General features: G+C 42.7%; 1 long non-coding RNA gene across 1 annotated transcript in view; it reads left to right on the forward strand.

The window, feature by feature from the left end:
* The window catches only part of LOC143302671 (uncharacterized), a 211,579-nt gene extending 184,781 nt beyond the window's left edge, over positions 1 to 26,798 (forward strand). Inside the window, exon 5 of the long non-coding RNA XR_013058363.1 lies at positions 26,255 to 26,798. This is a non-coding gene — a long non-coding RNA (uncharacterized LOC143302671). The remainder of the gene's footprint in view (positions 1 to 26,254) is intronic.
* The last annotated feature ends 822 nt before the right edge of the window (positions 26,799 to 27,620 follow it).

Here is a 27,620-nt window from a genome sequence, read left to right on the forward strand (position 1 = left end):
TAAATACCACGTCGCTATCACCACTCACGATCGAGCAGTATTTTCCACACGTACGTACCAGAAACTTTCGATGCTCGAATTTTCCGTGCACCTGCAACGTCTCACGAAAGCAGCGGCCATGTTTCTTCCCACGCAGCAGTGGCGGTACACATTAATTGAAATGTCACTCCCGCCGCGACATTTTCACCTGGCATTCGCCAGGCGCGTTCCCTGCCACGGGCTCGGTGTCACTTCCTGGTGTACCTTATTAAACTGAAAATTAACATAGACGGTTGATATGGTCTCTCGAGAGAGAGGCGAGTCTGGTCCGAGGAGAAGCTACCTCTCTCGACAACGAGGGAGAGAAAACGACGAGGAGAGAGCAAGAGGGAGACGGAGAGGAATCGTGCACCGCCAGGGGGAAATTTATCACCATAGAAGCAATTAATGGGATTTTTCTGAAGCGTGCGCCGTCCCACAGCTCACGAGCACGGGCCCCTGCTCCGTGCTCATCGTGGTCACGTCTTGGCGCATACACCGATCCTCTTGCCTCTCGTTACTTTGTACGATTACACGTATTTGTGAGTGTATGTGTGCGAACGCGGCTTATGTAACGTCCTCGTCGGAGGACCGATATTAAGGCCACGGCTGAGAACGCCCGTCGAAATCGTCCCGCGGTTCATTAGGGTGTCTGAATAATCGAGCGGCCGGTGTACCGACGCTCGTCACGCTGCTCGAGCTTCTTGCGTAGCGAGATCTCAGGGATTTAACTCGTTTAATTGAGGCCTCCGGGTGCCACGAGGTGCGAGCTCCGCTGATGGATTTTAACCTTTTCCGCCGTGGCGAGCGTGTAGCCGCTTGTACGCTGGCTGAGCTCATTAGGGGTCTAAGTGATTCTCCGGCTCCGGCGAAACCCGCTCGATGCTAATGTCGCTGTTTAGCGTCGGTGGCCGGTTTTTAGGTTGATGGAAATCGCGTGTGTACGTTGGACGAGGCGCTGACAAATTAGGTGTTACGAGTTAGGATTTGTAATTCTTCAACCAAGGATTGTTTCTAAGTTATTTCACGGAAAATTTAAGTCTCGAGACTACTCGGGCCTTCGAGATATTAAACGACACACTGAGATTGCTTCGGTTCAGTTTCATGTGTTTTCTAGTGGTCACGGCTTACGCCTGGAAGCCTCGAGTCTTAGCAGCTATAGAATCGGACTGTGAAAGTCCAATTTTTTTACTCCTATTTAAGTCCTTTCGAAGGTCTGATGAATTACGCATTCTATCTTTACCCACGTATTATATATCACGCGCGTTAAACTTTTTAAACGATAGTTGATTTACTTCCATACTGTTATTTATCGCAACGAAGCGATGTAGGATTATAGACACGAATATTTGCTTAATCGATGAGCTTTGCGGAGATGAAACGCGATTGTGTAAGCTACGGCGATACCATCTACAACACGATTTAAAGCGCCGATAGAAATTGATAAATACGTCAAGATGGAATCGATGATAACCCTGCATTTCACCGTCGACTGATAGGCTCAAATCAGAGATAAATAAGTAACAAATAAATAATTAATTACTAAATGACTCGACCGACTGATCTCGCGTAATAAAAACATCGAAAGCGACGTAATGACAGGTGCAACGCGTTAGAAAACAAAAATAGCGAAAATATGAAAAACGATATACCTACAGCAATTTGATCCACGCTATACCGGATGAAAGTTAAAGCCATAACGTCGGAACTGCAGAAAACCAATCAGCACTCCATTCTTTCCACCCCTAAATACTTACCGTCAATCTTTATCGCCGCTTTAAATCACGCTATAAAGGCTACCACTCGAAGCACCCTCTCTTCTCACCTCTGCCAGAGTCTTATCGATCGACGAAGCAACGCCTCGCCGGCAAAAATGACGAGCGTCGCGTGCTTTTGCCTCGGCCAACACAGCTCCGTATGTACGTGCACGTAAGGGTGCGCAATCTCCGCGCGATAGCATTCTGAGCGCGACGTGCCGGCCGAGTTTGACGTTAATTGGCTGTAATTACGGGGCGAACCGCTTAATTAGGTGGACCCAGGTCGACGGAGGCGCCAATTCCGAAATTTATCGATGCACCGAACGCTTGGCTGCCGACCGGCTTGAGATCGGCCGTCGAGCCGACCGTACGAAAAAACGAGCGCGTAAAGCGCGCAGAAAGGGGCAGAAACAGCTCGAAAGCGCAAAGAGGGAGAGAATCTCGCGGCAGTTTCAGCCGCTATCGCGATCTCGCGATCTCCCTCGTGGTGTTACCGAGGTGCTAGGCGCATGCGCGATCCGCTCGGCGTTAATTAACCGACGCCACCGCTAGAGCTCGCACTCTAGTCCCTGCGCGCGCGCACGCGTTCGACCCAGGCGATCCGATCGATTTTTACGGGTGAACCAACGCGATTTTTTCTCCGGTGACCCAGCCACGGCCCCTATCTGCCGCTCGGAATCGGAAGCACCGCTGCACAGAAGAGCAAGAATAAGCGGTGGAAGAATTCGAGGCGCGCGAAAGCAACGTGCGACCGACCCGGTCCCTTGTACTCGCAAGATAGCCGTATCGGGGCCGGCTAATCGCGTCTCGCCGTGTCCACCCATCTCTGCACCCACTACCGGTTCACGCTCAAAGGTATCGGCCGAGGATCGGCCGCATCGATGCCGACCCGCGCGCGATTTACCGGTATCTTGCGGGAAATTACCGGCCTCTCGCGCACTCCCGACCATCACCCTCGACCAGGCGAGTCGTGAGAAATCCGCCGGTGTTTTAGACACGCGAAACGCGCTCGTCTATGGTCTATAGCAGAGCCAACTTCGTAACGTGAGTAGCAAGATTGCTAGACGACGTGCATCTTGTTTGATGACGCTTCAGGGGAGAAACCTCGAGGTGAAAAATGAAGTGAGTAGTTTCCGAGGAAGGAATTTTGCAATTTCATTTCATAAGTCATTGTGCCACCTGCGCCTTTCCTTTCGATAATTATGAGTTCGAGTAATGAGGTAAGAATTACCGTCGCTTCGAACGTTCATTATCTCGTTGTGATTCTTTATTGACAACGCTGAGAGTAATAAAAGTCTCGTGGCATTCAAGTACGATCGGTAGAGCCGATACTTGGTGGATAGGAAAACGCGAGGTGAAACGATCGATCGTCGTCGATCGCAGTTGCGTCCTGTGGGCCTCGAGGATGACCTGGAAGCCAGAGACAGATACCGGTTAAATGTCACTATGAGGTTTACTTAATCGGCGGATCGGTTCACACGACTCATCCCATTTCGTTTTCCATCGCCGTTTAACTGGTCTACGGACCATTATCCTCACGCGATCGCTCACTAAGCCTTTGACGCCCGGCAGCGGGTGCGAGCCATCGGTCAGGGACGCGTGTATTTGACGAAGCGAACTAAGCAAAGTATTCGAAGTTTGTTTTTTATTCATTTTATACTCTATTATCTTATATTCTATTTATTCTATTGATATAAAATACGTAAGTCGACGCTTAGCGTTTGTTCTGTCAGCATTTGACAATTGCAAGTATAAAATTTTATTCTATTCTATCCTGTCGCGTTTCCCTTTCTATCCCTATCAGCAACGAAAAATTACAATTCGTGAGAATATCAACCCCTCCGAATCCCTTGCGTTCTTCCTCCGAACGCCACGATTTCCTAAGGTTTGTACGACCGAACGTCTTTTACGCGATCGGCCCGCAACGTCCACGGAAGATAGACGAACTCGTGCACGTCTTGTAAAACGTCGGGACGTCATTCGTTTTGACGGTTAACAAGCCTGTGGCTGGCGTTGGACCGCCGCCAGGGAACACGAAACACGATCGTAGATCCGCCGATCATGCCGATCGCAGGGCAAGTCACCACTCCTATGGGTGACTCACAACCGATCTTCGAGTCGCTTATCTCGGATAAAGAACATGGAAGGATAAAAGAAAAAACTAAAAAGGACTTTACGCTTCCCACGTTCCGAAACTCTCGCGTTGCGTCTTGATTCGATCCCGCCCCGGGCGATATCTCTCGTCTGTCGCTGGACCATAAATCGATTTCAATCGGACATCGCCAACGTCTGTACCGTGGATCGAGGAAATATTTCAGAGCCTCCGTCTTTGGGGACAACGCCTGACGATCCTTATCGCCAAATTTTATTGTTTCGGAGATAATAAGTCGTTCGAAGACACGAGCCACTAGCCTAATCGCCTCGAAGATCGAACATAAACGGGTGATGAATTTTTCGTACTTTAGGTGATCGATGTTCGTTCGATCTTGAGACGAAGAAACATCGAATTTTGTGGACGTAGAAAGTTATAAAGATTAGCTAGAAAGGTTTGTTAATTCCATTAATTTAGTTTCACTAGTAATATTTAGACTGCGGATATTTATGCAAATTCGTATCTTGACGAAGATGATAATACTAAGTTGAAGAAACAACTCCAAACGAAAAGTAACCTGCATCGTCTTTGATAACCTTTGTAACGGCATTGTGGTCATTCAAAGGAATAACAGTCGACCTTTTCCTGGCAGTTCGCGTATAATTGTATCCTTGGTGCTTTCCACGGCGATTCTCGGATTGAAAAATTCGCCTAACCGGGTGACTGGGCAGCGTATCTGATCGTGGACGTAATTGCGTCCCGATGGTGGCGGACGATTGCGCGATTTTTCACTCGTGGAGCTCTCGTGGCTCGATCGCGACGCAGATTAAACGGCGCGCGAGAGTGCAACGGCCGCGTTCCGATCGCTTTCCATATCGCTCGTTGGCGTAATTTATTAAAGGGATCGCGAGAAACGGTCAAGGACCAGTTGGAGCGCGTTCGTTCGTTCTCTCAGGGCCGTGAAAGTTCCTTGACAGCCATGGAACGGCGCATCATGAGAAACTGGCTGCAGCACCGGCGTCCTTTCGGAATCGGGAATGCCCCGTGAGTCGATTGTCGTCGCCGATACGATGTACTAACCGCTGGCAAACCGGCCGAGATCATTCTCCAACCCGAACCGACTGCTATCGCTTCATTCCAAGGAAGTTGCCAAGTGTTTCGCCCCGGTAATAGAGATCCAATGCTTCGATACGATACGTGTAGTAACTTTGTACTTGTATGTTGGATCGTGTCGTGATCGGATCCGAATCGTTTCGCGTGGCGCCAAATGCTTCCACTCTACCAGTTGTACGAACTTTCCTTTGTTCATCTGTCACGAGTGCCCTCTTTCCATTTAATATGTATGTGTATAAGATATAATACACACGTTCGCATGTATTATGATACCTATTTGTTGTATTTATCGAAGAGCTTTAATAAATCGTACTTTATTCGATGTTCTATGTCGTAAGACAGATATATTTGTAATAAAACAGGTGGAAAATAAAAGCGTCACTATTAGTAGTAAATGTAGTTATCATGGATTCTTCTACTAGGATTTAATTTTACCCATAGTATTTGTCGAATTAAAGATTTTCTCTTGTACTACTTTTTCCTCGAACTTGTCAGATAATTCTATTGTACTTGCACGTATCGTCCTCGTCAACATGTTGCCTACCAAACGACCCTTCGTGTTCCTTGTCCAGTCCATTATACCACATGACACGTTGGCTCGTCGCAATACGCATATTACAATTTCTATAATAGCAAAGTACTACAAGTTGTTTTCACACCTATATTATGTTTTCAATATCCGATAAGTTCCTGAGAAGCCATTACCGTTGCTTCATACTGTTGCTTCACAAACGGGAAGAAATTGTTAGAAATTCTTAAGAAGACGATGGAGACTTCTAAGAATAGGAACTATCCATTAATCAATATCAGAACCATGTACTTTTATTCTAATATACCCATACAGTAAATGAGAATTCAAAGTGGAGAGACGTGTCTGTATTTGAAATTTCTAAAATAAACTTTCCAAACAAACTCTGAAATAGCCTCGAGCCTTGAAGCCACACGACCACGAAGAAAGTTGCACGTTCATTAAATTACTTCATCCTTTTAAATGTCCGGATCCTAAGCAACGAAGGTAAACTATTGGCACGAAGGTGTCCCGTGGAACAGCGGCAGACATAAATTCCGCCTAATGTGTCTACCAATTTCGTTCTCGACGATCATCGAGGAGTTCAGCAGTATTCCAAACATAGTCACTGGAGGCACCCTAAAATGGAGGCGAATTTATCACAATTATGTCATTTTATCGTAAACGCTGTTACGGCTGGCTCTCGCAATACTGGCTGCTCATGAATCGGAGGAGCGTTGAATCAGCGTTTACTAGTTTTTCTCACGATCCCACGATAGACCTTGCTCGAAGGCAAGAATAACGCTACGCGGGACCGAAAGAAGTCAGGAATCCCGTAATCCGCGGCATCTTTGCCGGCGAAAGGCCGGGGGTGGTGTTTATTCCTGGCATTGGCCAGCCGAAAGATTCAGCAAAACGAGTCCAGGTAGCCAAAAAAGCGAAACGCATCGTGCTTGTGTGTATTCTAAGTAACCTGCGAGACCGATCGAGCAACATTAATTGGCTGCTCAAGGCTTCTTCTTCGAACAAAGTTAGCCAGATTGTGGGATAAAGGCAGGTGCAAACGAGCAAAAAGAACGAACGTGAAAAAGAAAAAGGAATTGGCTCGATCGGGTTCTCAGCACGATTACATAAGCGTAACAGGAAGGTCGATCCACGAATTCTTGATATCGTAATTTCTTCTCCGAGAGACTCAGAGAAACGAGTTTCTTTTTATTAGCTTCCTGAAACACGTCCACTTAAGTCGGCATAATTCTACTTTTAGTTGTCACAGAATATTCTACAATTATTTTTCGTGGATCTTTCTACGTCGAATATCGTGGCCAATAGATGCGACCGACTTTGAATTATACAGATAACGATTCTCTTTTTCATAGTGAAATCAGGCTCGATTTAACGTTCATTCTACGTACGTGTGTCCTTATTTCATTAAAGCGCGAGGTAATGAATTTGTAAAATTGTAAGAAACCGATTCAATACCTTGCTCTTTATTCTATGATAAATTAGCTTCTACCGCGACTTGCTTCTATTAATTTTAAAAGTAAGAGGAAATTCTTTAACCTCGTACCTTGTTCGCGCGCTTTTTACGTTACTAGTAGGTAATTTCACAATACAGTAGCCGTATTTGAAGCGTTAACATTTCGTTCCAATAGACATGCTTTCCTAATTAATCATAAACAAATACGATTAAACGGTGAATTACTTACGTGACCGTTCCGCGCATCGATCACTCGGGCAGTTGGCCGGCAGCCATCGTTTTTCATTGTATGAAAAGCAACCGACTTTCCCTCTCTCTGCCAACGTTGTTCTGGTCACGGAACGATCGCTTCCGCGAGGTTGCGAAACGCGGCCGCGGACTTTCCTGGCTGTCGGCCGACGTGGAAGTTCCACGAAGCAGCGGCCGCAGCCAGAAGACAAAAGGCGCGGTTGCGTCGCCGCCTCGAGGGCGAGCCGCGCGCATGTCAATGCTCCGGCAATTAAACCTTGTTTGGAGGCTCGCGCCGACTCGTTTTGTTGGCCGACGTCTCGCGCGTAACCGCGCGCACCCGCCTGTCGACCTCACAACGGGAAAGTACTCGCAGAAGCGCCGCGCTGATTTATTTCCGCTCGTCGACTAAACCTCGCCGCTCCTTTTTTCACCGAGATTTGTACGTATGTCGTCGAGGAACGCCGCGTAAGTCGTTCCTCTGCCGTACTTCTTATTTCCTCGTATAAACATTGCTCGAGCGGATGGTAAACTGGAGCAGCTTTTTGTCCAAGAGCGGAGGAAAGTCGCGCGAAGAGGCCTTTTATAGCCGCTGTTCTCCGCTTCTACGCTCGCTCGAGGGGGAGAGTGATTTTTCTCTTCCCCTCGTAGATTACGCTTTTTCTTCACGGGCTCGAGACGTGTCACCGTCGTTCGTTGAATTCTCGTTGCGATTAAACGGCGATTTATCAGCTACAGATTCGTGACAGTGATGAATGCCGATCGGAGGAGCGCGCGCGAAACCGGGTCACGATTCGAGGCGATCGCGGCAGGTGAGTACTCGCCTAACCGCGCGTTCGAGTCTCCACTGTTCGGTTCGCGCCTGACGCGACTGACCTACTGTTCCACCGTTTCTCTGCGATCCAAACGAATTTCGATGCTTTTAGTTTCGATGTCGATCGAAGAAACTCCGCTGCACGTAATTGTTTCTTGTTAGTAATCTTGTTTTATTTATTCACTTGTTTATTCGACTAGTGCAGCCGTTGTTTTTCGAATACGACTGAATATCTGTTTTAGACAATGCGGTTTATTTTAATACATTGCTTATCGCTTTGTTCCTCTTCTCAAATGTTTTCTTCGTATGCATAAATTGCAAAAAATACAACGACCGTATCGGCAATATATAATTAGCGATAAATTTGCAATTCAGAATGATATTAAGTTATCAAAAATTGAAAGACTGTTATCGCCGCAGATGCTCCGCATTCCAGAGATCACCCTGTTGAAAGTATTAAATAACGATTACTAAACGGATAATCGAGAAGCACCGATGTAATTACCGCCGAAACGTATTTGCCAGACGCGACCACGTTCCGTTCCATTTACCACAAAGTATCTTCTCGAGAATTTACGAGCAGCATGAGAGTACCGGCCCGTTCCAGCCAAAATTCCATCACCTCGAACCAGCTGGCAGGTGAACGAGTTTCGGATGCAGACGCTTCAATAAATTCTTTGCCCTTGGGTCACGTTGTGCACCGGCTAAGGGTCGGATACAGTCCGACGCTACTTTGAAACTGTACTTTGGTTCAACGGATCTTTATACGATAAAAAATCGACCATTTTCCTCAACTCCTGCATAGAAAATATGGATATATCGAATTGAGATCAGACTTTTACTTTTCGCATATAACTTACTTATACTTATTACTGTTAATTTTATTTCTCGCTATCTATAATTGATAGACATAGATTCCATGTTAAAACACTCTACTCTAATTGGTCGATTACAATTATTTTCTGCCATAAATAAACATTAAGATTAAAAGGACAAAAATGACGAAGAACTAATCATAATTAAACAACATTCTACACGCTTCTTTTACGCTTTACGAGTACAATTAGACACGGTAGCTTAAATTTCCGCGAGATCGCACGGTTGGTTCATCGTCGATCGCAAACAGAGCAAAATTCCGGGCGAGGAGTCGTCGAGCGTTGATAAACAGCGTTTATCTAACGGCGTAATATACGAGGTTGCTTAGCTTGTTAACTACCAGCCTTGCTCGCGTCTAACATGCATCAAGAGCCTCTAATTACGAGAAGCCGCGAACCCCGCCACGCAGAAAAACCGATCGCATTACGCACGATAATCTTGGTGGAAGCGTAAACGACAGGCAAACGCGTAACACCGTGACGTGAAAAATAACCGGTACAAATCGACCGCGTCGATCGCGTTAATCGAAACGACCAGCCTCTGTTTTGCGATTCCGTTTGACGAACTAATTAACGTAATTAGTGAATAAATCGGAAAGTGGTCGGCCGTCACGATTCATCCCGGGCAACGAATAAAATCGATCGCGAGCATGCGATACCTCCCCCCCCCCCGACGCGCGTGTCTCTTTATCGCGTGAACCAGTTGCGATCGCTCGTGGCATCGTAGCACGCACGATTTCTTCGTTTAGACGTTTATTTTATTCTCGTTTGATCGCTGTAAAGAGCAAAGAGGGCACGGATAATTAATTTACTTGTCGATGTTAATATATTTCCGAGAATATAAATTATCTATCGCGGGGAACGTAATCGATCGAAGACGAAGAGACATTAGAAGATAAATGTACGATATTTTTCCAATTTAAATTTCGGAATTTTTAAATTTTGATCTTACACTACCAAGTTTCACGTTGTTATTTCTAGTGAAATTAAAGCGTAGTATCTAGAATGTGAAACTTTGCCTCCTGTTTCCGATCGAGTTTGCAATACGATTCCTTCGGTCATAAATTATAGGGGAAAATTATGATACGACTCTTTCAATGTTTGTGTTTGTTGTTCTAATCGCCGATTTTAAGTTTAACCCTACTATGACTTTCACAAATCAATTTTGCTCTCATTTCAGCGAAGCAGCGGACTCTGAAACGTTTTAACATAACTTTGAAACGAGAAACCACGCGTACCAAAATGAAAATTTCTTCGTATTTTATTCAAAGCTGAAATATTCTTTAGCGTTAGAAAAATACAATTGAGAATGACTGGAAGAACGCAGCAGGGTTGACGAGACAAATTTTTATATGCATATCTGGATTCCCATCAAAATTCAATATTTTCCCGCTAGATAGATAAAACGTTACACCGCGCGTCATCTCGGAAAGTTCCCGCGGATTGCATATTCCCATGGCGACGCGACGCGAGCAAACGTGCCGGTAGGTGTCCTGCGGAAATTGGACTCGAAAGCTGTTTGAAGCGCATAACCGCTAGCTTGTATTATCAGTGCCGGCGGGCTCGCGCGTTTTCTGTGTATTCCCAACGGTCTCGGTCCCGGCGTTCTTCCTCATCTTCGGCCTCTAATCGCGTATTCTGGCGCGGCCTTTCTCACAGCTCGCGCGGCGTGCACACGCTGCGTCCACGGCGATTCGTTCTACGCGTCGAACGCCGAGAGGCGATGCGTTCGCCGCGCGGAGAGAATCGTGCCGGGATTATTACACGCGCGAATAACGTGCAGGCACGTAGGCACGCGTGTCACGCGCGTGATTAAGATTTTCTCATTACCCCGGCATAACGCGCCGTATCCAGCATCCAACGTCTACTACCACCTCTCCTCTCCTACTAAGCGATGGAAGCACCGTTTTTCCATCGCGAGGACAACAAGCGCGGAACACGGCTTTTCCACGAACCGGCCTGTGCAATTATTCGCGGATTACACGTCGTCGAAAATATTCGAACGGTGAAAGCTGTCTGACAACGACCGACAACTTTGGAGCGAGTTCTTGTACCTTACACGATTTTTTTCTCGGTTTCTTTTAGCCTTTTTGCGTTCTTTCGAAGAAAGATGTTGGGGCAAGGATTGACTGCGCCGATAGATTTGGAATTGTTGCAGTGACCAGTTTTTTGACGACTTAGGAGAATGTGAATGTTTTTTTTTTTTTTTTGTGAAAAAGAAATTTTTTCCACGATTAGCCATCTACGAGAAGATTTTTCTTCGTTTACGTGGAAAAAATTACGATTTTCAACACCGATGGCAGAAATAGGAATCGATAGGAATTAAGCTAAAAGTTTTGTTCGATAGCAACGAAATAATATAACGTTCTAATAAAATGTGACAGATTTCATTTTTGAAAAATTAGTTGAAAGGCCAATTACAGATTATTTTACAAAAGAATAATAATAATAATGGATTGTACAGGCATCAAGAGAGGTTGAAATTGTTCAGCATAGAGATGAACAAACTGAGAGAAAATGCCAACTATACGAAAGGAAACAATCCGCTATTTCAAACAGAGAATAGTATATAACAATATCATTGTCATATCGATATAAAAGAATTCATAGAAACGTAATTTCGAAACCTACAGAACTATCCCACACGAAAACTCAATTTTAACGTCTGCCGTTTTATTTCCACGACTTCGAAGAAAATCAAGTTTCCTAATCGCGATAATATATCTTCAAGCCAAGATATATTTTCCACGTCGTTGAATGGTTCTCGGTTTACAATTCAATAATCCATAACTCACGGTTGGAAAAATTTTACATGGGGAATCGACCAAGTTCGACAGGCATAAAGCTCGTTCCTACTCGCGTCCTTCCATTGAACGACCGGGAAAAGGGTGAGATTACGTAATCGTAGCGGGAACTCGCCTATCCTGAGTCGTTCCCAGCTGCGTATCAACGACGTAAGAGACGCCGTCCGCTCGATAATGTGAGTCATTCTCTCTAATTAACGATGTTGAGCGAGCGTAGTAATCTTTGAGCTATTCGTAATCCACATTTTTCAATTTATCAAACGGAGGAGAGAACACCTCGAAGAGGCACTGCGATGTCGACGTTTCGATTCCGTGTGGACATCCGGACGATTCATGACTTCCGTGGAAATAATTATGCACGAACGTCTTCGATTACACCTTTTACAGTGATTTTTGCGGCGACTATTTGCCAGTTTTGGTAGCTTGACGATACTTGACAGGCAAACTGAGTTATTGGTAACACAAGTGAAATTATAGCACTGGAATCACTGCTCCGAATCCCTTTTTTATCGAGGAAAATCTCAAGTATTTGATTTGATTTGATTTTGATCTGTATCATAAAATAGAGACATCGATCTACATTTCAGAATTTATCCAGGGTTTTTTAAAGTTCGATAACTTGATAATATTCCGAACGTGAAACTCTATCTTTGATACCATTCCTCTGAATTTTTAATTTTATTTAAGAAAGTTTGAAATATCCGTAATAGAGATATTGGTTGCATATTTGAAAAGTTTTTATATTTTTCGGGAATCTATAAGAGCATAAAACACGACCATGTTTGGAAAAATGCGTCTGACTACGAAAGGCTGATACTACTTGTGAATGTTTCATTGGTTAATTATTCCGCTGATATCGTTCCTGCTTCGTTTTTTCTTTGATTTAGATTAAACGTTCTCGGAAGATAATTTATGGTACGAAGAACGAATCGGAGAACAAGAAAATTGTTTTAAATATTCTTTGGTTATTAATATTCTCTAAAATGAATACTAAATCTTGCCATCTGCAATGTAATATAAAATTAACATAATAAACGTAAATAATTATACGTAAATCTCTATCTCACACACAAATAAAAGGACTATCAACATTATTAGAAATACTATGCGTATAACGATTACAGGAACGAAAGATCGAGAACCTAATTGACGATTCTAATACTAAATCCTCCTAGAAACAGAACTGAATAACTGACTCACTCACACAACCTCGTTAAAAAGAAGGTACTCTGGCGCGTCTCACAATTTCCTTTCGCGCTCCAATTGCGAAACAAGAACAACATTTAAATTTCGAATCGACAGGTCTGCTCTCCGCAACCATAGCCATTCTCTTCCTCTAATTAAAAGAAAAAAAAAGAATACCGAAACAACGAAGGTTATCGATTCTAATCGCCGATTCGCATTTACCACGAATGTGACGAAACACTTAATACTCTTCTCTGCCTCTCTCTTCCTCTGTATTCGTCGTAGAAACGCGTACGTATGGAAAGATCAAACATATAACTCAACGTACTCCGCATTGACTCATCGATACCGGAACTTCGCGAAACCAGTGCCGATGGAACGCATTCAGTCACGTCCTTGAACCTTGCCTTCGCTCGCGTAGAATGCACGGACGGAGTAATTGAACGAGCGCACCGATCGATCGTCGTCACCCAGAAGACGGATCACCGTGGATCGTTGCGCAAGAAAACGACGTTCTACGGGTCCTGGACGATCCACTCTCGGCGCCACTTGTCGTCGCTGTGTTTCTTTACTCCGCCGTGAGAGATTTCGCTAAACGGCTTGATGAAGACGTAGCCTAGCTGCGGGATCATCGGTAACAGCATGAAATTCTAATTATCGGGAGAGACGCGGTATAATGATTGGTTGGCCCATCGGGAGATGGATGGTAGAACGTCCCAGGTGAACGTTTCGCATTGGTCTCATCGGTGGAACGCGCTTGAAATTCCGTAAATAGGTTGATTTCAATGGAGTGGTGAAGGTAAAGATGTTCCTTCGGACGAAGATACTTGGAAGCACTCGTCAGGAAAAATATGAAAGGGACTTTGAAGAAGGTTTAGTTTTTTTTTCAGGTGGCATTAGGGGCAGCCTTGATTATAGGAAAGTATACGGTGAAACTCGAGGAAAGGTTAAAAAGTGTAGAATGACGCGGAATAAAATGGAAAAAACATAACGAGAAATGTAAGGAAAACATAGTACAGATAAGTGGTACCTGAGAATAAATTCTACTTACGCTCAGACTATCGAAATTTACATTCGAATTGCACTTAATTCATGCCGAACTCAATTTCTTTCCTGCCGTTCGTAGAAAAACTGTTATAAATATAAGAAACTGTTATCGCTATTACTTTATCATAATCCTAAAAACTTGTTCCACCGCTCGTTCACCACCCATCACGTTCACCTTCTATCAAAAACAATCACCCTGAGCAAAAAGACCATCTTTCCTAAGCATCCTCTCATCAACTTCGCTCAGTCAGACGAACAAAACTTCAATTTCCCATGTTGATAATACAATGTCACGGTAAAATGTTGCGCAAACGTACCGTGAAACATAGAAACAGATGTCGAAACGAGCAAGGGGGAAGCATTCGCGAAACAGGAGAGGGGAGGGAAGGTTGAGCGTCGCGTAACGACTTAAACGCAGCTGTAATCACATTGTTTGTCCGGTAATTGCGCATTAATAGATGAGAACTGGGTCTGCGGCGGCTGCAGGGCTACGACGGACCTGTAACCTGCCTTTACCTTGCGTAATCCAAGCGAACTCGTGGTCGGTCGAAATACATATCGGCAGTTCGCGCCAAGCTCCGTGGCTTCGGCTGGATAATTCGCGAATTCCACGCTCGCGAGAACGCCCCGGGCCAATACACCGACTCACGGTGAACATTTCTCGAGCTTATCCTCTCTCTAAGAGCCGTGTATTACACATTTTTCGAATTATCTTCACGCGAGGCCCCGGCCTGTACCGTTTGTCCTTAATCCAGGCTGTGAGCCGCCGAGGTTCAGGAAACATTTATTATCCCTGAGAAACGTGTTGCGAAGCGACTTGTCCGGCGAAACTGTTATTTCGAAGATGTGCCTTTTCTGATTATTTTCGGTATTCTCGTTTGTCTTCCTTGTGTACTTCCAGCTCGATCTGGTTTCCGATAGAATTTGCAAGTTTCATAAACGAGAATTCCTGGTTTGCTCTATGGATTTGAGAGACGTCGTTTACACACTTTAGAGTATCGTTCGACTTTCTAATTAGTTTTACCGAAGACAAATAACTTAGTAAATTTCAGATCGTCGTTTGTTCGGATTAATCGACGTTTTCGTATACAGTTATTACCATAAGGAATTGTGTATGGTTCATATACTTGAGATTTAAATTATCATCCATTGAAGATTTATTATTAGCATTGGAAAAATACACAACCTGTGAATGCATATGTACGCTGATTCGATAACATTGCTCTGGACTATGAACGTAATAATAAGATATGTGTTGGAGAGTGTTATATGGTTTGAAAAAAAGAAAACGTAATTCGTTCTACTGCATAATCGAAAACTCAAACATATTTTTGTAATTAGTAGACTTTGTGGTATAATTAACGATTGTATGATACATTTCCTGCTCTCTCAAATAAAAAATGGAATAAAAATTGAAATATCGTATTTAACAATCGAGTAACGTAACCTGAAATTACACAGACCATTTACGATCCAACGATATGAACTGAGGATTAGCTTAACACTACGATTACTCTTACGTTAAATTTGTATATGTTTGTAAATAATGAATATAAAAGACGAAGGAATCTGTATTTGTAATTATAAGAAAAATGGATCTCAAATACCTGTAGCGGATTTCTAGAATTAATGACATCGCGTAGGATCTTAAACTCAAAAGCAGGACAAACTTCTGCACAATCGAAAGGCCAGTTTTTATCGGGCAGTGTGATCCCCCGTCTCCTTTTTTACCAGTGTTTAACCTTGGCGTTTAATGGATCAAACTGTCCGGTAGAAGAGGCGTAAACGCATTACGGAAATACTCCTGTGACGCGTGAAAGCCGCTAGAATTAAAATCGAATCATTCGCCGTGATTGAACGATTCGATCGAACAGGACCGACGCTCGTAGCTGTCATTAGCTCGACTTCTTCTAACTCGAATTGTTCGAATAGTCGCTGCCAGCCAGTGGACTTTTCGAATTACGCACACAGCACGTTAAGGATACTTTGGAAGAGAAAAATAAAAGGATCAACGATCGAGTAGAAGAACGCGAACGTCAGAACTTTTAAGTACGTCGCAAGTGATTTTATCCGTTTCGTGGCCAACGTTGATGGCTTTTACGTTCAACGTGACCTCAACTTGTCACCTGTATTGAATATGCAACACGACATAATTGGTCATTAATCGTAGCAAGGACTCGACATGGCGATTTATCGTGATGGTCTGCAATCTTTTTCATCGAACGATGTTTGCACTTAGTTTTTGTCCCTGAAATTACTTTGGATTTCTATACTCGTGCTTGGATATATCGTAAAGCAGGAAAACGAAGTGCCAATATTTAATTAATCATAAAATCATACATTCTGAAGAGATTTTTAGAGTAGAAAAAATCGAGATATCGAGCACGAAAGGACTTGCGACTATCGTTCGCGATTAGGCTTCACAGAGAACGTTTATGTAAATTCATATTTTTCTAAATATTATTAAAGAAATGGGATCTTAACATTAGTTCACCCTCTAAACTTTACTTTGGACATTCTGTATATTTTTGCATATTTGAATATCCTGTAAATACATAAACATCCATTGTAACATTAAAACTGCATCTAGTTGACACTCGACCTTCATCTCTGGAAGCATTTATTTTTATCTATATTCTAAAACGCAAAAAGAACGTTCAAGAAGTTGACAACACCACGTATTCACTTTGAAAAGTAAATGGTTCTAACTCTGGTTGACAACATAGCGGGTTTTAAGAGTGTTCTGGCATAAAAGACAAGAAATGTGACTTACCATTTGTCATGTTTTTCGTCCGTGGACCTCGGGTGTTTTATACATCGTCGATAGTGGAACAAGTGCAAGCTTCACAGCGTTCCGCTCGTCTCCAAGAACTCGTTCCTTTCCTGCTCTAAAACCCGAAGACTTTATCTCTTTCTTTCCTCTCGGTTCACCCTCGAGAAGCCGAGACTCCCACGCAGCATCCTCATTTCCTGAACATCACGTTCGCGCTTCGCTTTTAAATTCCCTCACTCCTACACAGCGTCGATCAGCGTCGGTCATCTCCGATCGTGAGCAACCTCGTCAGCCCGTGGTTTCCCAGACCGAGCTCTCGCGATCGCCGCGTTATTTTCAACACCGGCGATAAACACTTTCCTCTATGAACTAATCGATTAAGAATCGGCACAACCGAGGATCGTGTGCTTCAATGACGCATCTGTAAGTCCATCTTCTTTTTTCTACCATCGTTGATCGAAGATTACAAAGATCTACCAAGATGCAACGATTCTGTAACGAGTATCGTCGATTACCATCGACATTCGTTTTTATTCATCGAAACATCGAAAACAATTAACTTTTCCAGCGATTCGTTACGATGATTTATGCTAGAATTTTCAGAGTAATAGAATAATATATAAAATGATATAGCAATAATCAATATAATAATAGTAGTAATAATAACAACATGATGATCAATTGGCAATGTTTTATATTGTAGAAATTGTATAGACCTACAACGGTGTATTTCAGGAAATTTCAATGACTTTTATCCTAATTATATTGCATTATATAGTTTCAGTGGATTTAAGAATTCGATTGTTTTAATGCAAATTTTATATATTAAACATCGATGATTCTACCAGTAAAGTATCTCGATCAGATCCTGTTTCCTCAACTTCAATTGTGAAAAAGAATCACGTGGAGCAGACGTCGCCATTGTCAGAGCTAGCGATTTCATTTACATAATAACCTCGTTAAAAACAATTCTAACAGCGCCTGGAAATAGTTCAACAAATCAAACGTTTCAAACTACGGTCACTGGAGAATAGAGTGAAAAGATTGAAGTCGATAATACCGCGAAATAGAATCAGATGGTTAGCGATACGATCACGAAACGCGATCGATTCGGGGCTGAATCGGCGCGTGGCCTTGAGCATCCGTGAAGTGCAGAGTAAATGGCGAAGGAGGCGAAAAAGTTGAGAGCAATTCAAGGATATCAAAGGAGGTGTGAAAAAACGACCTGGGATGTTCGATGGACAGGATCGTTCTTTCATATTGCGCACATTGCTTTAGAATCGATCGAGCTGTTCTCCAATTTCATTTGCTGTTTATCGCATTCGTTTTATATCGTCACGACGCCGCGTACGTCCCTTTGTGTAATCTTTCGAGGTTAGTAGAATAATATTTTATTGAAAAAAATCCTTCAAACGAGAAAACAAGACGTGTAAGCAAGACAACACGAGTGGAAAATGAATGAGGAAAGGAAGGCCATTATATTCCAAAGCTCGCGAAGAGCTATACGTTATGTGCTTCAAAATTTACGACGTACGATAAAATCTTTAATTATGTTGTAACCAAGTATTGTTTACCATTTTAAGCAAATTCTATTCTACTTTTTTCAATAATGATTTATCGTCTCGGTTTTACTTTTCTTATCTCGCAGTTAAAATGACTTCCGCGCTTATACGATGGAAAAAAAGTAGCCAAAAGTTTAAAATTGTTTGGACCACTTCTCCCAATTCTGCCGACCACTTAAGAACTTAACAAAATTCGGAATCGTTTCCATCGTTTGATTTATTCGTCGATAAAGCGAGGGCATCCATGGAGGCTGTAAAAAGGCGTGAATACACGATTGGAGAGTACGATATTAACGGGCCGATATAGACAGAAGTTTCCAATGTCCAGAATAAACTCGCGAGGTGTCTGCTTTGCAATGGTAATGCGTGCCAATTTAAATCCACAGCCCTGACCCTCCGTGAGCGAGGGGGAATTCTATTTGCTCTGGACTTGGTTTATTAAATCACGCGGTTTTTGCGTATTCCGAGATTTTTTGCCGGTCATTCATTGGAACATGATTGATGGTTCGACGGCGTTACAGACTGGAGCCTTGAACTTGGATTGCCGGTAGCTCTATTCATCTTGGCGCAGTTTTTGCGGCCAGTCTGGGGCACTCGTTATCAAACCTAAATATCAAAGTCTGCCCGTGTGTAATTTATTATTTTCTTTCGAGGACAATCCAATTATCAACCCGATGAAAATTTTACATTAGCAATGTCCTATCAAAACTTCATTAATATTAATATTCGTATCCGGTAAGGTGGTTGCTGGTAACTACGTTCAATTAACGATCTATCGAACTTGATCGACCGCCATTGAAATATGGTGCGTGCCAGCCGAGATGCTCGATCATTCTACTAACCTTTCGTCGGATCGACTCTTTCAAGTTCAAGATCCAATTTACTAACCTATTTGCGTAATGCAATGTATCGCTAGTCGCACACTCCATCTATTTGGATGAACTTGCAAATTGAAAGAAATTTCCACGCTGAATGAAAATACTGCTTCTTCGATCGTTGGCTTTCGTCATTCGATTGGAAATATCGATCCGTAGCGTGAAATTTCACGAGGTTCGCGCAGAAATCTAAACTGCAGAACATCGTTAAAGACACCGGAGAAGAATGGCCGTAAAGACGAACGTCTAAATGGTTCCGCAGCGGAGGATTCTCGGGATGGTAACGAAGCGATGTCGTCAGTGGAAGACGATCGAGAAGAGACGAAGATAGTGTGGTGATGTGCGCCTCACCGTTGCAGCGTGTAACGGTCACTGGAGGCGCGCGTTCCCCTGGACCATTCTAATATCAAGGACTCCGAGACACACGGACCGCGGAGACGGAAGAAGGGTGGGGGCGGTTCTAGCAAATGCAATCGACCCCTGACCCGGCACGCTGAAACCTGGAGGATATCTGACTCATGACGCGCGCAGGCGTCCTATCGTGGCGGCGCGTCATCGCGCGTACTCGCGGCCCTCGTCTTGCGTCTTTCGCGGTAATCTCGAAAGGGGATCCAGGCCTCGTTAATCCTGATCCGCCTAATAATGGTAACCCGACCGGCAACCTGTGCATCTCCATCTGTGACGTAACATCGTATCATTATCGTCGTATCGTTGCTGATACGCTTGTCGGCCCATTGATGAGGAAAAATTTATTATTTTTATTACTATATCATTATTTTAGATATATTTGGAGCAGATACGGGGGTGAATTCTAGCTCGTTTTTTTTTTATTCTGCATAGTTTAGGAAATTGGAACATTTATTCTTTTATTTGTAGTAAAAATATATCGTAGAATATCGTACACATAGGACGTAGAATCACGAATATAGCAGAAATTGAATATAATATGAAATGTTCTCGAATATAGGATATAAAAAATACACAATATCGCAAAGAACTGGGTATTTAAAATTAAGATATGCCAAATATAAAACATCGCGAATATAATATATACCGAATACAGAATATTCCACTTTCCAAGCACCGTATAAAAAGAATCGGTCACGAACTTTCGACAGCCTATTTCCCAATTTCTTCGATAGAAATATAAAAAAGTCAGAAAGGAAAGAATACACGCGTGAAAGAGAAACGATGGTAAGTGTCTGTACGGTTTCAGAAAGCGTGCAAAACACGGGGACGAGTGGTCTACGTGATCGTCGATGGCAATCGTACACACGCGAATAGTTACGTCGCTTGGGATATGATTATTGGCCGATCGGAATAATAATTGTAATCATCGTTGGGAGATAATGACGAGGTGACGAGACGAGAACTGCGGTCAGAGGAGCTCAGATGCCAGAGGTGACACACACGACACACGTGACACACGGCCGTCCACACCTCAGCACGTCGAAATGAAATGCCGCGTAACAAACTTGCAAAGGGAAACGAGATAATCGCGTAAACGAATGTACGTCTTCTATCCTTTTCTCGAAGAACGTCTCGACGATGTTACATGCAACAGAGAGTCGAGAATGTCTGATGAATCTATCTTATCCCGTAGTTCTATTAAGGATGTTTATTTTATTGGAAGATCAAGCTGTTCCCCGACTTGGTTCTCGACCTTTAAAAATCTTGTTTCATTGGGAATGGAGCTGCAAGATTGATGGCATTATAAAACTGATTCTACTGATGCAACTATGTATTGTATTTGCATTCAGGATCTCCATCTTAATTTCATTTACCAATTATTATTCGAGAAGAGGTTTCTATACTTTGTGCTGTCAATGTATTTTTATATTTACACAAATTTGGCTTTTGAGCGTCCCTTCGGAAAATCCACCTTTCTCCTGTTTACAAAAGTTACATATTTTTATATAATATAACATTGAATATTACACAAAGTTCGAAGAGACGTAATCTGAGAAGAAATTTATTTTACTTTACACCGTAACGAGTATTATATGTTGAAAATTCTACGTATCTTTGCATATTATGTCGCAGTTGCATTTTTATTTGCATAAAGATCAATTAATTTTGTCAAAAGCATTTGTGTATTTCCAATAATTATTTTGAAAGAAAACAGTCTGAAACCAATCTCTTTGACGAATTGCATAATTTTAGCGTTAATCTCTAAACCACTGATTTTCGTTTGATTCACAGTCAATTTCCAAATCGTCGAACGAGACGATCGATAAAAATGAAATCGTTTAAGCGGTATGAAAATTATGAAAGGAGTATTCCTATGACCGTGGACAGGTGTTTGGAAGGAAGGTGCAGTCGAACGGTGTCGTTGGGACGAGCCGAACACGAGAGAGTCCCGAGAGTGGCCGAGCGACCCTGAGATTTCGATCCTATCTCGGCCGATCTTCGATCGAAGGACATCTCGATTGACCGAGTTGGAAAACAATGCACCAAGCGGAGGACGAGGGATGCATCGTAGAAGAGAGCTCTTTATTGCAAATTATCCTGGCCTGGTGTAATTATCCGGCGAAACGACGATGCTTCTGATAGACAAAGGGGGCACGGTGTCGTTCGCGATCATCGATGCCTGGTATCGAACGGTACAGAGACGATTATGGAAACCTATGATGTTCGTATCGGTTGCTGAGAACGCGCGAGCGCTTCGTTCGCTCGAGCTTTTAAGACTGATGAGCCTTGTTTCGACTGGAAATTACCCTGCGGCCTAATAAAGAGAGTCTTCTCTGAGATTGAGTTTGAAAATGCGAAGGAGATCGTTCGATAGTAAATTCAGCGGATTTCAATTTAATTAATGGACCCTTTTTGATACGACGTCGAACGATCGTTGGAGTTTTGGCGAAGAAAAGAAGTTCGGTGAAAGAAAGCGATACATAATTTTTAATGATATTGTAAAATTAGAAGGATTTTATTTGTCTGTCTATTTGTGTTACCGCTTTTTTTTTATTTAAGAATTTGATATAGACGAAACTAAAATAGGAAACCTTTTTCATTAATTAAGGAGACGAAGAAAAACCGAGAAGAAAACGAAGACAGCGAGTGTTTGCCTTACGTCGGATGATTCGCATCTGGCAAACGATAATAAGCGTATTACGATTCCTCGCTCGTATATACATACATGTTAATGGCGAATCGTAAGGCGCACGTAATTGGAGAAAATTAAGACCGAGCCGAATGAGAACTGGAGATGCACGAGAGGGTCGGTTCAAAGATTATGCCCTACAAGGACCTCTCGCTCGCGGGTTCAGACCGCTCGACTACTTCGCTGGTCACCGATCTTGGTATGAGGAAGAGAAACAGGAAGAATGAGGTACGAGGTCCTCGCACTCGGGAAAGGACCCCGGAGCGGACTGCCAGTCCTGAACGCTGCTAAAGCCAGACTGGACACGAGATCCTCGTGGGTAGAACTTCGCGGTTTCATCTTCTATCCTTTTGTTGAAATTCTTCTTTACCTTCTTCCTTTATTTTTGCGCAGCAAAGAGTTTATCGTTCATTTTTGTAGCTAATACGATTGTTTATATTTATTGTTAGAGTATTTGGTCCCTTAACAAATTATAGACAATTAATTTCTTTATTTACCATTGGTAGGTATCTGTATCTGCTCATATCGATATACGTATATCCATTTCAATTTCTTAAGGTGCAGATAGTAATGTTACAGATATAGCATAATTTAATTTACTATTATATATTGTACAAATGACTTTTTAACTACTTTCATTTCATAAATAACTTTTTGCTATTGGTATATTGGCACATTACAGTTTATCATTGCCATAATGAAGTTTGTACGAAGACGTATCGAAGATATATCGAGGATGTGGCGAAGAAAGTCTTATTGATTAATTCATTAGATAGGTTTGACTTTTTGACTAATTCATCATGCGGTAAAGTAGCCCTTACTTCTTCGCACGATCAGACAGGATTTTTCAAGTCTATAATTATAAGTTGTTGCTAAATTCCATACTTGTTAAGTAGAATCATTCCATTAATTAATCTAATTTTAATCCTACGTTTTAATTGAAGAAGCTTTCACATGGCCCATAGTCGTATTAAACTTGTAGCGAACACCTTAAATAACTAACCCAAGGGTTAAACAAGATCTCGATGATGATAGACAGGTTTAATCCCTCTAATTGCTTCGTGAGACGATGATCAACCATCTGATGATTAATTGGCAGATCTTCGACGGAAGTGAATACGTGATTCGTGTAAATCGATGTTCACCAAGCACGAATCCAATGCTCGTTATATTCTGTTTTCTCTTTCTGCTACCGAAATGCGAAAGAAACTGGCGGAAGTGGTTTTCGATTTCAACGAATTTTCGACGATTTTATGGGAATCGAGGAGCCAAACTGTTTCGTGGCACGGCTATTAGCCACGGTATTATCGGCGTGCACCGAAATCTCCTCTGTCTTCGTCTTCTTTTTCGAGCAATAAATCAAGAGGCGTGTTAATGACGCTGGTGTCGGCGATTGATGCACGCACGGGCGAAAATATTACGGAAAATAAACGACATTTAAAAAGAAAGTCACGTTTCGAAGCATAATTAAGAGACGTGCCCCGTCTTTCTTTTTATTCGTTTATTCATTTGTTTGTTTATTAATAAGTACGAATCTTTTGGTATCAGGAAGCAAGGAAAAGAAATAACGAAGCGAGCACTGGTTTCGAATTACAATAATTACTATGAATCTTTATGCATATATTTAAGCGTGCAAAAATATGTAGAATATGCGTAATATTTGAAAATGTACTAAATATTTAAAGAAGGATGGTCATTATTATAAAAGGAATTTCTATATGGGTTCTATCTCTTTAATCGTATTCATAAAAAAATATGAATTTTTTCATAGATAATCGTAATCTTCTGGCAATAATTACTGTATTACATATAAAGAGATAAGTCGTATGCTCACCTTTATACGTACGAATACGCTGAATTTGGATTTCACTCGGTTTTTCCAAGAAGCAAAGTTCTCTTTCCCGTATACTTCGCGGAAGTTCAATTTACTCCCTCAAGTGAAGTCCAGTCACGTTCTTTGGATCGCAATATTCCCAACTGACAAGCAAATAATGCACCTTCCCTCGGACCATGTTTCCAAGATCTACTCGTACCACTTTCCTGACACGCAGACTCGATCCACGATTCGATCCAGCGATCGTACGTTTACAGTCGATCGTCTACTTCGAAGGGAACGTGTTCATTTTGTGCATACCTGCTATGCAGCCAACTCGTCCATGTGAACTATTATTTCTTACAGTTTCGAACGACTCTATACCCTATGAACTTTTGTATGGTCTTATTTAATGAAATTATCGTTCTTGAATATGATTTCTCGTTATACAAATGGAAACAAATAAGAGTCTTCCCAACTGCAGCTAGGTAAAGTAAGACGAAACTGAGAGAATATTTAATACAATGTTTTATTTTAACGATGAACCAGACATAAAGTTCTAAACATCGTTAAAAGTCTCGAGCTATTGCAGAGGAACGGTTGATAAGAAAATTAAACATATACATAGTTGATAGATAGTTTGCGTATAGATGGAGATTCTATATCATGGGAAAGAAGTCAGTGTCCAAGTTAGTTTGAATCGAGAAAATTCACTCGATAAATGGTGCAAATGGATTTTTCCCCCAAGAATAGGACAACGTCAAACTCAACGAAGAAGAACGATAACCATTTGATTGCCACGTCATTTAGTGGGAGACGACTTGCTTCTCGATCCTTCGCAGTTCCACGCTTCGAGCGACAGTTCTATTTTTCTGACGGCTTAATCGCTATCTGAGTTCTTAATCGTGAGTTCTGGTTGAGCAATATTTCGACCATCACAATCGAGCAGCACGCGATTCGCACGCCGTTAGTATACTTTCGTCTCGACCTTGGCTGTAAAGCCTGCCACGACCGAAAACGGCCACAGGAATCGATAGCAGCTATGCGCTGCACGCTAATTCGACGCTTTAAAATCGAGCCACAATCCCCGCCGCGTTCTTCGTGAGCGGCCCTGATGCGCTCGTCTGAGGTCGTCCGTTGATGGTGACATCGGACGTGCAAGGCCTAGTAAAATCCTCTGAATTCGCGAATCTACGCTCCTGGTAATCCTGCAACGTCTGACCCTGATCGAATTCCTACGGAATACCCAATCGAGAACGAGCAGTCGCTCGTTTTTTGATTTCACTGGCTGATTTGGACGATGCAATTCTGCGTCAGTTGTTGGTAGAATTCTAATCATTGTATTTTCCGCGCGACAACGTTTGCTATTTACGGTAGAAAATTTTCTTTCGGTTGTTCGTTCCAATTATTTCGGACATTTTATACGTTATATCGTGTATCGTATCGTATATATTAAATAAATTTTTGTACAGCATAGCGTCGCATGTATGTGTCGTTTCGATAATCCTCTCCGAAACAGACGAAGAACTCGAGCGGCATTTCGACTTTTTTAAGACGATACAACCTTCGTTCTCGAGCACCCTAAAGCGGCCGATTATCCCTTACGTCATAGCTGTCGCTTTCATCTGGATTCCGCCCCGGTTGCTCGTCCGAGCGACGTCACCTCGAGAACCTACTCGACCAAGATAGCCGGAGCAAGTGGTCGTACGCTCCGGATAATTGTATCGCGTAAGATACGCGCGCGACGCGAGCCACGGTTTCGCAGCCGCCTCGTTATACGCTCCGGCGTTTATCTCGCTGCAGCATCCCCGCGGTGACGAAGCCGGCCTGTCGCTCAACCGAACACGCGAACACCTATGGAGATCCGATTTTATCGTTTGACCGCTTTCGCACGCAGCGACGACGTGGCGAATATTCATTCCTTTTTCTCGCTTGTTTGTGAAACAGAGCGACGATAATGCGTGCAAGTACGAAGCTGAGGAGGAATAGAGAATGACGTTGAAGAAGTTTTGTCTCGTTTAATGGGTGGAGTATAAGGAAGTATAAGTAACTGTTTCGAAGTAGGGAATCTATGGTTGTATTCGTGATACCTGATACAAAACTCGATACAGGTTGATGGGATCTGTCGATGACAGAGTTATATTAGAAAGGTTGAACTTGTTTTCTTTGTATTAATTATTTTAATCGAGAATTTATTATGTTTTTGTTCGCAGATATTCGATAGAGGATTTAACAGCAACTGTCCTGGACATCGCTAGGACACCACGATAGGAGAAAGATTGTGTTTGAAAGCCGTGGATAAGTATCGATAAGACAAGTGATTCATTCAAGTTGAATGAAAGACTAATTTGAATAATTGATGTAGTAGTATGCGATACTATTTATAAACGATCTATAAATTGATCAGGGAATAGCTCGGCTAAAAGCGTTCTATTTGATATGTACTGTCTCAAACCTGTCATTTACCCTTTCACCGTACCAAAATTTATCTCTTTGATTCTTCAAAACTCAGCCAAGCGATACCACCACCGTTCCACAGCTATTATTCACGGCCTACTCAAAAACACGTGCACTACCAGAACAAACAATAAGCGTTCTATGTATTTCTACAGTAGCGTTAGACGTTATATGTACTTACGTAACGAAATTCAGAATTTGATAAAAGATGGAGCGAATCAATTTGTGGGGTTTATTTTTCCTTCCGCTGTGATAACAATAAATCGTTGGCATTGATATTTCGTATCTTACTTTTAGTTCGAAAAATTTACGTCTTCCGATCGTTCTGAAAAGACGCAACGACGTCGATTTGATAATCAACGATCACCGTGGTGGTAAACGTGTTAAGCAATTACAATCGAAGTTTCGTTGTCCGAACGCTTAATACGCGAAACAATAAATGGAAAATCGCGAGGACAGCGTCATCGGTGTATTTTTCTCCTGCTTTGCATACGCGATGCTCGGTCGATCGCGGGCATCTGTTGGATCGTATAAATCGGGGCAGACGGGGACGAAGACGACGTACGACGACGCCGCGACGTCGTCGCCTGTAAAAATAGCGTTGAAAGCGAATCGGGGAGAGTTCAAGAGCGAAGGTTTGCGAGCTCGAAGGAAGAGAAGCAGACAGAGGGACGAAGAGACAATAGGTCGAATGTAAATGCGGGAACGTGAGTCCCATCTCGATGCAGTCGGTTCGTTCGACGAACGGAAAGCGTTGTTTCTGTCTCGTCCAGTGTTCGTCTTGTCGTTTGCAGCAGGGAATTCGAGAGCCAGAATCGCTTCCTGTCTTAGAGATGGCGATCAGCTGTCGCTTGGGTGAGGCCATCCGGTTCGTGAAACGATTTTTATCGCAGCTGCGTGGTAGTGACTGTGAGATTTGTTCTTAGGCGAGTAGAGGACTTTATTGTTCTATTATTTACTTATTCTTGGTGAAAAATGTGCGACTCGGCGCACAATCTCCGCGTTCAAAGAAATCGCTTAAACCAGAATTCTTTGTGCGAATATTCCCAAAACCTTGTACAATTACAAAAATTCAATTATCGATCGGTCGGAAGAAAAAAAAAAATTGTATCTAAATGAATT

The sequence above is a fragment of the Bombus vancouverensis genome, chromosome 5 (assembly GCF_051014615.1).
Source record: "Bombus vancouverensis nearcticus chromosome 5, iyBomVanc1_principal, whole genome shotgun sequence".
Classification (NCBI taxonomy): domain Eukaryota; kingdom Metazoa; phylum Arthropoda; class Insecta; order Hymenoptera; family Apidae; genus Bombus; species Bombus vancouverensis.